The 13,167-nt window shown below is 40.7% G+C and overlaps 1 protein-coding gene across 1 annotated transcript in view; it reads left to right on the top strand.

Moving 5' to 3' along the window:
- Positions 1–13,167, top strand: part of LOC115256313 (protein ultraspiracle) — a 474,548-nt gene that overhangs the window by 86,328 nt on the left and 375,053 nt on the right. The gene's annotated exons all lie outside the window — the stretch shown is intronic.

The raw sequence follows: 13,167 nt of genomic DNA, 5'->3' as shown, positions 1-13,167 counted from the left end.
TGGTGAGCTCGTTTTATGTTACTATTATATGTGTGTTTCTATGGATCGGTAGTGGTGCTAAGATGCTTTTTCTAAATCTATTTTAACACTAAAAGGGATACCTGGGGTCCATTGGACCCCAGGCGCCTTTCAGAGCTCGTCTTTGATGAAACACACTCAGCGAGGTGACGAAACTGAGGCCATGAAGGTATCTCTTTTAGGGTTAATTATTCTAAATAAGCCAGTTTGCCTGTATGTACCTACAAATTGAGAACCACCGGTGTTGACTTTGCATACTGCATTCTATAGCTCGCGTATACTAAGAGTGCAAAAATCGTTGCTGCAGCATTCAACCAGGCAGCAGTGGCGGCGCGTATGTCACCATGAGTACGCTCGAGAAACAAGCTGTGACATTGAATGGCAGATCGGGGCTCTGTCTGCTGCTGATGGTTTGTGTTTTGCAATGTTGGAAACACAATTTATTCTCCTTTTTTCCGAAGAACGATGCTAACACACGAAAAAAAAACCCAAAGCCCACCAGTCAAGCCGATTCTCTCTGACCCATCTACTTGGCGATATCGAAGTTTTTCTTCTGACTTGCTCTACCACAACAACAGATCATCGGGCTCGAATCGATTCTAGACGACAAAAACAAGCTAGTAATACAGCGCAGCAGCACGCTTATCGTTTTGTTGGTGCGGTTTGGTGCATATCTGGGTTAGTGTGTGACACAAAGTTTCGGCAGGCCATACACGTATCCCTCTGTGCACATTGCCAAACCATCAGCTGACAAACGATGAGACGAGATTGCGATGGGATGTAAATCTACAGAGTACCTACCTAATGCTTCCAGTGAATCGGTTGAACAACAAGAGCGCATGCCCATTGGAAGGGTTCCCCTCGATTCGTTACGGTGGTTCTCGAGTAAGGGATCTCACCGTTTGTAGTGACGCACATCAAGCTGCAACTGTTTGGGGTAGGCAGGTTTGGATGCTGCAAAAATGTGAGTAGGAGATAATTTGTGTACAGTAGGATATGAATAAAATACTATTACCGTGAAACAGGTAACTTTGATAATGGATAATGGATAATAGAAGTTATTATACATATAATGGTAAAAAGGCGAAATTTCGGCGAGTCACGGTGCCCAAATTCATCTTATTAGAAATCGTAGCGATTACGAGGCCGATTTGTTCTGTTCTAACTTTTAACTAAAAATGCAAAATTTAGTAACAAAACAAGCAGCGCTTCAGTCAGGGTGAAATTGGCAGCACCTTGCTGAACTCGGGAGTGAACTCTTACTAGTACTACCCATTGGCGTAAATACGGGGGGGGCTAAGGGGGTCTAAGACACCCCCCCCCCCCACCCCTAGAATTTTTGTAGGCCCCCCATAGAATTGAGAAATTTTGTTGCAGTTAGGCTGTAACAAATTATGATTGTCTCTTATGTCACCCAGCCTCGGATATTTTTTTGGGTTTTGGCATTTTGAGGGGAAACACCAATAATTTACTCCCAAAATTTGAAAAAATCAAGGTCAAATCTGGGACGCCTAGAAAATTTCCTAACAAATCCGATGAGCTTTGTCATTTTGATTTATTGTTTGGATATTGTTTCATCAAATCCATTTAATATTTGTCATCATACGAGTCAACAAACACTGTGACAAAATAAAAAAATAAAATTTGTTCTGGCCTTAAATGTTTAGTTTTGTAAATGAAAATCAGATTTTGTTGAGTGTAGTGAATGTATTCATTTGTTTACGATCTCCGCATTCACAAATTGGAGTGTATTATTTTGACATGAGGAGCTCTATTGTTTCAAAATCAATAACAAATCTTTCCGGCTGTGCGTAAAGTGCGAATAAAATTTAAAAGTATTCCGAACTCTGATTCTTGCGGTTTTGCTCGAGAAAGGTAGTGTGATGCAGAGTTTAGTAATAAACTTTCTAATAAATACAGAGCATATTTTTGTTTCTGCAGCACGAGAAATGAAGAAAGCCGCGAAGGACATCCGCCAATTCTTTAAGCCAACTCCGAAGACAAGTTTGTCTGCACGCGATGAGAACCGTCGTCGATCGTAAGCCCCTCTAGCCTGCCTAGCTCCGAAGGACCAAGCAAACCTGTTGAGTTGTGTCAATACATTCCAGAATCTCCAACAAGTGTTAGCGATTTGGGAACGCTTGAAACTGGTCCAAAACAACCAATGTTAGAGTCTTACCCAAAAACTCACGATGGCAGGCAGCTTCGAGGATTTTTCGCGAAATATTTTTCCACACATCAGTGGCTGGAGTACAGCGTAAGTAAGGATGCATTGTTTTGTTATTCATGCAGAATATTTTCGGTGGATTCGGATGTTCGTGAGCAGCGGGAGAAGTTCATTACATCCGGTTTCAATAAATGGAAAAAGCTCAGTGAGGCCGTCACAACGCATGAGGGTTCCATCTTGCATAAAAAGTGCAATGAAAACTTTCTGGCCCACAAAATGGCATCGAGCTCGGTAGCAGATCAAGTAATTCTTCAAAATCAGCTACAAGAAGAAGGTACAATGGCATACATTTCGAAATTATTTGCCATTGTCTTGTACTTGGGTAAACAAGGCTTGCCGTTTCGAGGGCACAGAGAAGGGGAAGATTCAACGAACAAGGGAAATTATTTGGAACTCTGTGAATTCTTCGGTAATTATGACAGTTCTTTCCAGAAGCATTTGAGCCAAAAGATTAGCTATACCAGCCCATTGCTTCAGAACGATATGATCTCATCTGTCGCGAATGTTATGAGGCAAGAGATTAGTCAGAGGATTCAAAATGCGGGAATGTTTTCTATCATCGTTGATGAAGCTCGATGTTTCAAGCAAGAACAAATGTCGATAGTAGTCCATTACGCTGAAGATTATCAACCTTGCGAAAGATTCATTCGGTTCATTGATTGTTCTGAAGCAAGAGATGCTACCAGTCTGGCAAGCGAGATAATAAGGGAACTCAAAAGCCTTAATATTTATGGTTTGCTATTGGTAGCACAATCATACGATGGCGCGTCTGTAATGCAAGGAAAGCACAACGGAGTTCAAATGAAAATCAAAGATCATTTTCCCAAAGCAGAGTACGTTCATTGCATGGCTCACCGAATTAATCTCGTGATTGTCGATGCTTGCAAATCTATCCCGAAAGCCGCAACGTTTTTCAATGTCATTGAGTCAATCTACATCCATTTCAATAAGCCAAGCTGTCATTCTAAATATGTTCAAGTTCAAAAATTGCTTGGTTTGAAGCAGAAGGAAGTGGGCAGTCTGAGTACCACCAGATGGAACTGCAGGTATAAAAATTGTCGATGTTTGATGGAAAACTATGAGGCCATTACCGAAACTCTTTCAGAAAAAGGGAGGCATGGAAAGGATAAAGATGCAATAACTGCTATTGGCATACTCGCATCAATTTCTAAACCAGAGTTTGTCGTTAGCTTGTTCACTATGGAGTACATCTTGTCATTGATGAATGTGCTCTCCAATTATTTCCAAAAACAAGATGCTACCCTTGGCGGCTCGGCTACAATTGTGACAGCATCGTTGGATACATTGAAGGAGAAGCGAAATGAGTTCAACGATGTTTGGTCTGCTATGGAAAAGTTCGCCAAGAGTATCGAAGAAACGTAAACCGATTCGAAACACTGCACTTAAGGATTTCGTTGTGGATGGAACAGTAGTGGGACAAGGAGTTGATGTAGGGGAACGTCCATAAATTACGTCATGCTTTTAGGGGGGGGGGGGTTGAGTAAAGTGTGACAACCCATACAAAAATTTCAGAGGTCTCATACAAAAAGTGTGACATAGGGGGGAGGGGGGGGGTTTAAAATGGGCAATTTTTGCGTGACGTAATTTATGGACGCTCCCTAGCAGATGATGGAATGACAGATAAAGATTATTGGCGTACGAAGATCTACGAGGCTGCTATCGATGCAGTTATTACGGCGATGGAGAAACGGTTCAACAACTTGGATCTTGCTAGGAGCATCGACCGTTTCCAACTACTCGATGTGGATGGAGGCAGATTGTTCATCGAGACCTACAAAGATGAAGCTGGGATTGACGTGACTGAACTGGGTGCAGAAGTACAAGTGTACAGGAGCTACCTGAGAAAACATAAAACAGAGTCCGAGTGGGATGCTGAATTTGTTCGCAAGAATGTCGATGCAACGCTCATGCCAAATCTGTCCAAAGGGCCAAAACTTGCCATCACTATTCCTGTTGGTTCTGCCACAGCAGAAAGAAGTTTTTCAGCAATGAGGAGAAACAAAACATGGCTAAGATCCACCATGGAGCAAGATCGATTCTCATCACTTTCATTGCTACGCTACATATCGAGGGAAATTTGCTGAAAGAGATCAAAAAGAAGAAGTTCGTAGAACAGTTTGCTTCTAAAAGTCGTAGGCTAAATTTTTAAAAGCAGGTATTCAAAATGCCAATTTTTGAAGAAAATTCATCATTTTACTTTCCAAGTTTTGTTTTATGTAAATGACTGTAAGTGTAGATTTAAATAAAATAGATAATAAAAAGAAATAAAAATACAACCTTCGCTCATTACATGTTTTTCAATATCTGAAAGTTCAAAGGGCTACAGCCCCCCCCCCCCCCCTAATAAAAAGGGCTATTTACGCCAATGGTACTACCTTATTACAAATGATCGGGTGCACCTTCAAGAAACAATATTAGAAAGAAATAAAGATTAGAAATCTGTTAAAAAAAAACTAGCAACATGTGAGAAGGGCCTGAGTGCTTTTTGTACACAAACATGTTTCGGTCGCTGCAGGGCCAAACTGCATCCACCCATGAACATCATCACCCTTAACCGATAGCAAGGAGATTGCTTTTTCTGATAAGGAAAGCACCTTATCATTACTCGAAAATTTAACTTTGAGGCGTTTGCGCCACCTCTAAATCTCAATATTTTTGGCTCAAACTCAGAGGTTTCTCTTATTTTTGTGATTTGAAAGCAGATGATCAACACCATAGTCACAAGAACTGGGAGTATGTCCTTTATTCTTTTGAATTGTTTAAAATTTCTGTGCTGGATGAGTGCGATTGGAAATAATCTGTTACTTCCGAGGATCTGGCTTTCTCAGTCTTGAACTATTCCTATTTCCTTGCTAAGTCTTATTTTAGGCAGATGGAAATATTTAATTTCTTTTATGGTCACACACTCCGCCCCCCCCCCCCATCTTAAACTCTTAAAAATCTCAAAATATTACAGGCGCGAAAAAAAAACATGGCGGACCATGACTCCTTTTTCAATAGAAAAAATGTTTTCAATCAATAATTTTTCAATAGTTGAAAAATATTTTTTCAATAGTGGGCCTTTTTATTAATTTTTCATTTTTTTTCTTTTTCATTTTTGACTGCTTGATTTTGCTATTATCGGTTGAAACCCAAAGTTCCCCCACACGCGACAATTGCATTTTCTCCAAATCCGTACGGGAAACCTATTGTCGGACATAATGCGCTGGATAGCGCACTATGCCCGAGGTACGTCCGACGCACGGTTTAGAAGAAAAATGTCTGGTCGCGTGTCAAAAATTTCGGTTTTCAACTGTGCGAACAATATTTTTTATTTTCCCAAGCGCGCATTTCAAGGGGTCTCTGGAGCATGGCATTCCAGGGTATTCAAGAGAGTTTCAGGAGCGCTCCAGGGGTTTTCAAGGAATTTCAGGGTCGTTACAGGGGTGTTACAGAGGGTTTCATGAGCGTTCCATGGGATTCCAAGGGGTTTCAAAGGCGTTCCACTGATGTTCCAGGGGGTCTCCACTGATGTTCCAGGGGGTCTCCACTGATGTTCCAGGGGAGTCTCAGGGGTGCTCCAGGGGTTTTCGGAGATTTGATTGGCGTTCAGGTTCAGGGGGTTCAGGAGGTATTAGAGGCGTTCCAGGGGTGCTTTAAGTGGCATCACGGGGTTTCATAGGCGTTTCGTGAGGTTTCAGGAGAATTGAAAGGCGTTTCAGGAGTTTTCAATGGCCTTCAGAGGTATTCAGGAGTCTCAGGGGCGCTCTAGCGAGTATAAAGAAGTTCCATGCAGTTTTGGGGGTTTCAGAGGATCCCAGGGTCGATCCAGGAGTGTTCCAGGAGAATTCAAGGGCATTACATTGTGCTTCGAGAGATCCCAGGGACGTTCCAAGGGATCTCATGGGATTTCTAGAGCTCTAGGAGATCCTCCGGGAATTCTTCTAGAATTTCTTCCGGCAATTCCTCTAGGCGATCTTCCTGGAATTCCTCTAGGAATTCTTCTTGGAGTTCCTGTGGGAATTCCTCTAACAATCTTTCTGGTATTTCATGTAATAGTCCTTCCTGAAATTTCTCTAGCAGTTGCTCCGGGAATTTCTCAAGGAAATCCTTCAAAAATTCCTCTTGAAGATCCTCCGGCAATTCTTCAAGGATTTCTTCTTAGAAATCCTCTAGGAGTTCTTCCGGGAATTTATTTAGGAATTCTTCCAGGAATTCCACTCGGAAATTTTTCGGAAATTTTTACGGAAATTCATGTAGCGGAATTTCTACGGAAATTCCTCTAGTGGAATTTCTCCGTGAATTCTTCCGGAAATTCTGCGAGTAATTCCTTTGGGAATCGCAAGAGTTTCCTCCGCGAATTCTTCTAGGAGTTCATCTGTGAAATCCACTAGGAGTTCTTTGGGAAATTTCTCTAGCAGTTCTTCCGGGACTTCCTCTAGAAGATCTTCCGGGAGTTTGTCCAAGAGTTACTCCGGGAATTCCTCAAGGAGTTTCTCCTGGAACCCTTCTGGTAGTTGCACTGGGAATTGCAAGAGTTTCCTCCAAGAATTCCACTAGGAGTTCCTCCGTGAATTCCTCTTGGAGTTCCTCCAGGAATTCCTCTAAGAGATCCTCTGGTAACTTCATCGTTCTTTCGGGAATGCCTCTAAAAGTTCCTCCGGGAATTACTCCCAGGAATCTCTCGGAGAATTACTCCAGGAGTTCCTCCGGGAATTCCTATAGGAATTCTTTCACGGATTCCTCGAAGAGTCCAACGGGACCACTGGGTATTTCATGTGTTGTCCGTTGTCTGATATTTGTGATCGATAGGTCTGTGCAACCTCTGGTTGAAGTCGATGTAGTGTGAAGGAAAATCCTGAAGTTCTCAGAGGATTTTTTAAAAGAATTTCCGGAAGAACCCCTAGTGGAATTGCCGGAAAAATTCTCAGAGGTATTTCTGGTAGAGCTCTTGGAGGAACTTCTAGATGAATTCCCGGAAAAATACCTAGATGAGTTTTCGAAAGAAACTTCCGAAACTCTCAGAGGGACTGCTATTAATATTCTCGAAGGAATCCTTAATGGAACTCTCGAAGGAACTTCTAGCGGAATTCCTGGCAGAATAGTCAAAGGAATTCCCGGAGAAACTTCAAGAGGAATGCTCAAGGAACTCTTTCAGAAATTCGCGGAAAATTAAACACCTGTAGATTATCTAAGGTAGAACTCTCAGGTGGAAATTCTTGAGTAAACATTGTCGGAACACCTGGAGAAAATCCAGCTGAAACTCTGGAGTTCCAGCTACTGAAAATATCCAAGATTTAACACTTGAGAAAATTTTAAGTTGAACTTATGCAGCATTTTTAAGCGAATCTCCTGAAAGAATTCCTGGAAAATTTCAAATAGAATTCTTGGAGGAATGCCTGGTGAAAATCCTGAAGGAATTCCAGGGGAAACTCCTCGAGGCAGTCCTGCAGAAACCCCAGGTAGTACTTCTGCAAGAACTCTATTTGGAGCTCCCAGAAGAACTCCAGGTGAATTTTTGGAGGAACTCCAGATGAAACTCCTGAATGAATTACAGGCTAAACTCCTAGAAGAATTCCAGGAGGAACTCCCCGGGGAATACCAGGTGCAACTCCTGGAGTAACTCCTGCAGAAACTCCTGAAAGAACTCCTGGTGGAACTCTAGCTGAACTACTGTAGGAACTCCAGGTGGAACTCCTGGAGGAACCACAGGTGGAATTTCTCGAGGAACTCTTGGATGAATTCAGGTGGAACTCCTGCGGACATTCCAGGTAGAACTCCTGGACAGAGATGCCAGATATACAGATTTTTCTGTATTATACAGATTTTTAGAGGTTGATACAGACAGGATACAGAGTACAGAAAAAATACAGATTTTATGATCTTGATACAGATTTTTCCTCCACATATTTTTTCCTCATACATTCATGCAAGATGAAGAATAAAGTAATAAAATTTATTGAGAGTACAAACCCATTAAATTATGTATATTTTTCACATTTGACCTCAATTTTCAATCATTTCATTACAGGATTTTTTTCTCTGGAATTGAATTTAATAAAACAAATATTACGAAACATAAAACGTCCTAGATATGTAATAAGCATACGTTAACCTTCCGTAACTCGCGCGGTTGGCTACCTGCGTCAGCACCACACTAATGCTGAGCACAAGAAGTACTTAACCCGATTTTCTTTATAATTACCACTAGCTTTACTTTACTTAAGAGTTAGATTTCTTTCAGAATTTTCTGCTTAGATTTCTTTAGAAATTCGTATGTGAAGATATATTTATCTCCAGAGATTTCATCAAGATTTCAAAATTTAGAAGTTCCTTCATGGAGTATACCTGAAAAAATAAAAATTCTGAAATTCAAGTAAATTATTCACAAATCCTAAAAAAAATTGTTCGGAAATTCTTCCCAGGGATCTCCAAGATTTTTTGAGAACTTCGTTCAGTGATTCCTGCAGAAACTCCTTTTTTTTTAGAAAAAAAGAAAAAAAATTTGATAGACTTCTGGAGTAACTCTATCAATGCAAGAATCCTTGAGAAATTTCTGCAGGGATTCCTGGAAAATCCGAGGAGGAATTTCTAAAGAAATCTCTTAAAAATGTAAAATGTAGACATTGCAGACAAAGGTACTTGTGGATTTTTTTAAGGAATCCTCCATTGAGTTTCTAAAGATTCCCTGGAGGATTTTCTGAAGGAATCCTTGGAAGAATTGCTGGAGGTACTTCTGAAGGGTTCATCGAAAAAAAAAACTCGTGCAGTTTATGAAGAGATTTCTTGGAAGAATGTTTTAGAGAACCAATAAAGAAATAAAAAAGAGGTTTTTAAAGGAATCTTTGAGAAACCTACAAGAACTGGAGAACCATCTATAAATATACTTTGAAACATTTCTAGAAAAAATATTTGAATAAAGCTTATTAGTAGTTCTAAAGGATTCTCCGAACAATTGCTGCAGAACTAATTGTTGAGAAAATCTTTTGGAAAAAAAATGAAAAAAATCCCTTAAGAAAGGTCTGAACAAATCCAAAGCAATGCCTAGAGGAATACTTCAAGGATCTATTGGATAAACTCCTGGAGGAACTTTACAGAAAAAAATCTTTCGAGAATTTCTAGAGGAATATCCAACAAAATCCCGAGAAAATTTCTGAAAAATGGAGTAATCTTTTATGAAGAAATTCAAGCAAAAATTTCTGGAATGGTTCTTGAAGATAATTTTTATACTCTCTCTATTTTTGTGTATTTTAACTTATGCTAGTTCTTCATACAAACTGAAAATTTCTAAATTTCTGATAGAATCTCTGAATGTTTGTCAAAGAAAAATATCTCCTAGAATTGCATTTTTCTGCATAAGTGAGAAGAAATTCATGGAGAAACCCCTGCAGAAATTCATTGATAAATTTTCGGAGAAATGCTATAGAAAAACTCCTGAAAAAAATTTAGAGGAATTTCCCCAAAAATATTAAAAAAAAAATATATTAAGAAATACAAGAATAGCTTTTGTAGCAATCCCTGGAGGAATTTTCTCTATAAACCTTTAAAGAATCCCATGTGGATTTTCGAAAGGATTTTCTGCGGAAACCCGTAAACCGGTTTCAGGATATTTTTTGAGAAACTCCCAGGAAAGTCCCAGGGAAAATTCTTGGAAGAATCCCTGGAGAAATTTTCACAGAAGTTCGGCGACGTAAAAGTTCAGAATTATTAAGAATAGACATATTTATTTTGCTATTCAAAACCATAACGTTCTGCTATTTACATCGTTTAGTGAAAACTTACTACAAATAGAAATGTTCGTGCAAAATTCGGGACACAAACATGTTGTTTACATGTTGAACCCACAGATTTCTGACGGGGTCTGACAGGATTTACGGAAACTTGGTGTTTTTTTTTTGGCTTTCAGTCACAGTTTCTAAATACAGACAAATACAGATTTTCTAAAATCCTGATACAGATTTTTGGAAAAATCATCTGGCATCCCTGCTCCTGGAGGAACTCTAGTAGGAACTTCCCGTGGAATTACAGGTGGAGCTTCTCGATGATTTCCAGCGAATGCACCTGGGGAAATTCCAGGTGGAACTCCTGGAGGAACCACAGGTGGAATTCCTCGAGGAACTCTTGGATGAACTCAGGTGGAACTCCTGCAGACATTCCAGGTTGAACTCCTGGAGGAACTCTAGTAGGAACTTCCCGTGGAATTACAGGTGGAGCTTCTCGATGATTTCCAGCGAATGCACCTGGGGAAATTCCAGGTGGAACTCCTGGAGGAACCACAGGTGGAATTCCTCGAGGAACTCTTGGATGAACTCAGGTGGAACTCCTGCAGACATTCCAGGTTGAACTCCTGGAGGAACTCTAGTAGGAACTTCCCGTGGAATTACAGGTGGAGCTTCTCGATGATTTCCAGCGAATGCACCTGGGGAAATTCCAGGTGGAACTCCTGGAGGAACCACAGGTGGAATTCCTCGAGGAACTCTTGGATGAACTCAGGTGGAACTCCTGCAGACATTCCAGGTTGAACTCCTGGAGGAACTCTAATAGGAACTTCCCGTGGAATTACAGGTGGAGCTCCTCGAGGATTTCCAGCGAAAGCACCCGGAGAAATTCCAGGTGGAACTCCTGGAGGAAGTCCTGCAGAAACTCCAGGACTCCATTTGGAAGTCATGGTAGAACTCCCGGTAAATCTCTTGGAGGACCTCCCGGAGAAACTCCTGAAGGAATTCCAGATGGCATTCCTGAGTGAATTCGAGGCGAAACTCCTCGAGAAATTGCAGGCGAGACTCCTGGAGCAATTCCAGGTTAAACTCCTGGAGGAACTCCAGGTGGAACTCCTGCAGAAGCTCCAGGTAGAACTCTTGCAGAAACTCTAATTGGAACTTCTAATGGATCTCCTAGAGGAACTCCAGGAGAAACTACTGTAGGAATCCAGGTGGACCTCCTGGAGGAATTATATGTGGTACTCCTGGAGAAACTCCAAGTGGAGCTCCAGGTGGAACTCGTGGAGGAATACCATGTGCAACTGCTAGACTAATTCCATTTAGAACTTTTGTAATAATCCCAGATGAAAATTCCAGGAAAAAGTCTGACGAAACTCTTGTAAGAATTTCATTATGAACTGATGCATTATGAACATTATGAGTGATTGCCTTGGTGAGGTGAATCCACTGACAAAATCTCAAAATTGTCATATATCCGAGAATAAGCTTAATCTTGAGAGATAACAACCTATTTCTACATTCAAAACAGTGACAAGTTGACGTATCATGCGGATTTGGAATTTGAAACAAATATCGGTGGAAGTGAGCTAAGTTTGGTCTATTTTTGGCGTTCCAATTTTTTAATAACTGTTATGAATTTGTACCAAAAATGGACCACCGCTAAAAACGACATGATGTAGTAATTAATCTTCATCTTCGGTGTGGAATGTGTAACATTCCAGTCAAAATGAAAATAAGTGTTTTGATTCAAATTGAAGCTGCATGATGCACTTGCCAAAGTTGATCCAGATCATAGGATCATGGGCAGAGGGGATCTCTGTGTCTAGTTGCAACGCGCACGTCATGCTAACATTCCTTCCCTTCTTCGATAATCGTAAAAATATGGCCGGCGCCGTTATTGACATATTAAAGTTAGGAAATCGCGAAGGTACACATTGAAAACAGTTAAGTGACTCCCAAGGAGCCGTTTATAAACCACGTAGACCAAAATTTGGTCATCTCGGACCACCCCTCCCCCTCGTAGACTTTTGTCCGTGTTCTTGATAATCACGAAGTAGCAACTACGAGTTTTACGATCATTTATGCTTATGCTCATACTTGAAAGTTCTCAACTATCGAGCTATTGAAGAAAGAAACCAGTTGAATAAAACATCGATAGACTTAATCCATTTGAATCAACCGCGGTGATAGAAGCAATCAATAAAAAACATTGAAAACCTAAGTGGATGGTTGCCATCATTGTATTATAGAAACCAACAAGAATAAACAGAAAACTGAGACAGCCAACACGTACCGAGCTGTTCCAGTCAGGATTCTTGACGGCCAACTTTCATTATCAATTTAGATGTAATTTATCATTTTCAAAAGGCAAAAGTTTCTCCAACCCCATGGCTGATGATCTGTTGCAAGGGCAAACATAGCATTACACAAAAACATACAGTGTCCAGGTCTGTTTTGCCAAACGCCGCGCCCGGCCCGCCTGATGTCACGGTGGGGGTGAGAAGCTGAGTCAGTAAGAAGATACTTTCGAAACCGAAGAAAAGTCAGAAGCTCAAAACAGAACCCAGTTGTGTCTGGTGGATTGCGTCGAAGAGAATCGGAAGAACCGAAAAAAACTTTCATAATTATACGATGCCGTTGTCGACGGCGAGCAAAACACCATCCTACCAAAACACTGTGGGATAGAAATAAAAATGTTGAAGAATTTATGAAACTTGACAAATAATTTTTGGAAAGCTTTCTGTTCATGAAATCTATTTCTGAGTTCTATGTATTTTTTGTAAAAATAAGTGACATGTTCGATCATTAGCTCCTCCTCTCCTCTCTCCTCTTCTTGGCGTAACGTCCTCACTGGGACAAAGCCTGCTTCTCAGCTTAGTGTTCTATGAGCACTTCCACAGTTATTAACTGAGAGCTTCCTCTGCCAATGACCATTTTGCATGTGTTTATCGTGTGGCAGGCACGAAGATATTCTATGCCCAAGGAAGTCAAGGAAATTTCCTTTACGAAAAGATCCTAGACCGTCCGGGAATCAAACCCGTCACCCTCAGCATGGTCATGCTGAATACCCGTGCGTTTACCGCCTCGGCTATATGGGGCTATATATTAGCATAGTTATAATTAAGTTCTCAGTTGTGAAAATAATATTCTTCTATTATTTGAACATAGCTGAGTAGATCACGTTAGTTGCATAATTACCAG

This window comes from Aedes albopictus, chromosome 3, assembly GCF_035046485.1.
Source record: "Aedes albopictus strain Foshan chromosome 3, AalbF5, whole genome shotgun sequence".
NCBI classification, from domain to species: Eukaryota; Metazoa; Arthropoda; class Insecta; order Diptera; family Culicidae; genus Aedes; species Aedes albopictus.
Note: the sequence above shows the minus strand (reverse complement) of the source record. Positions and strands in the feature narration are given on the sequence as shown.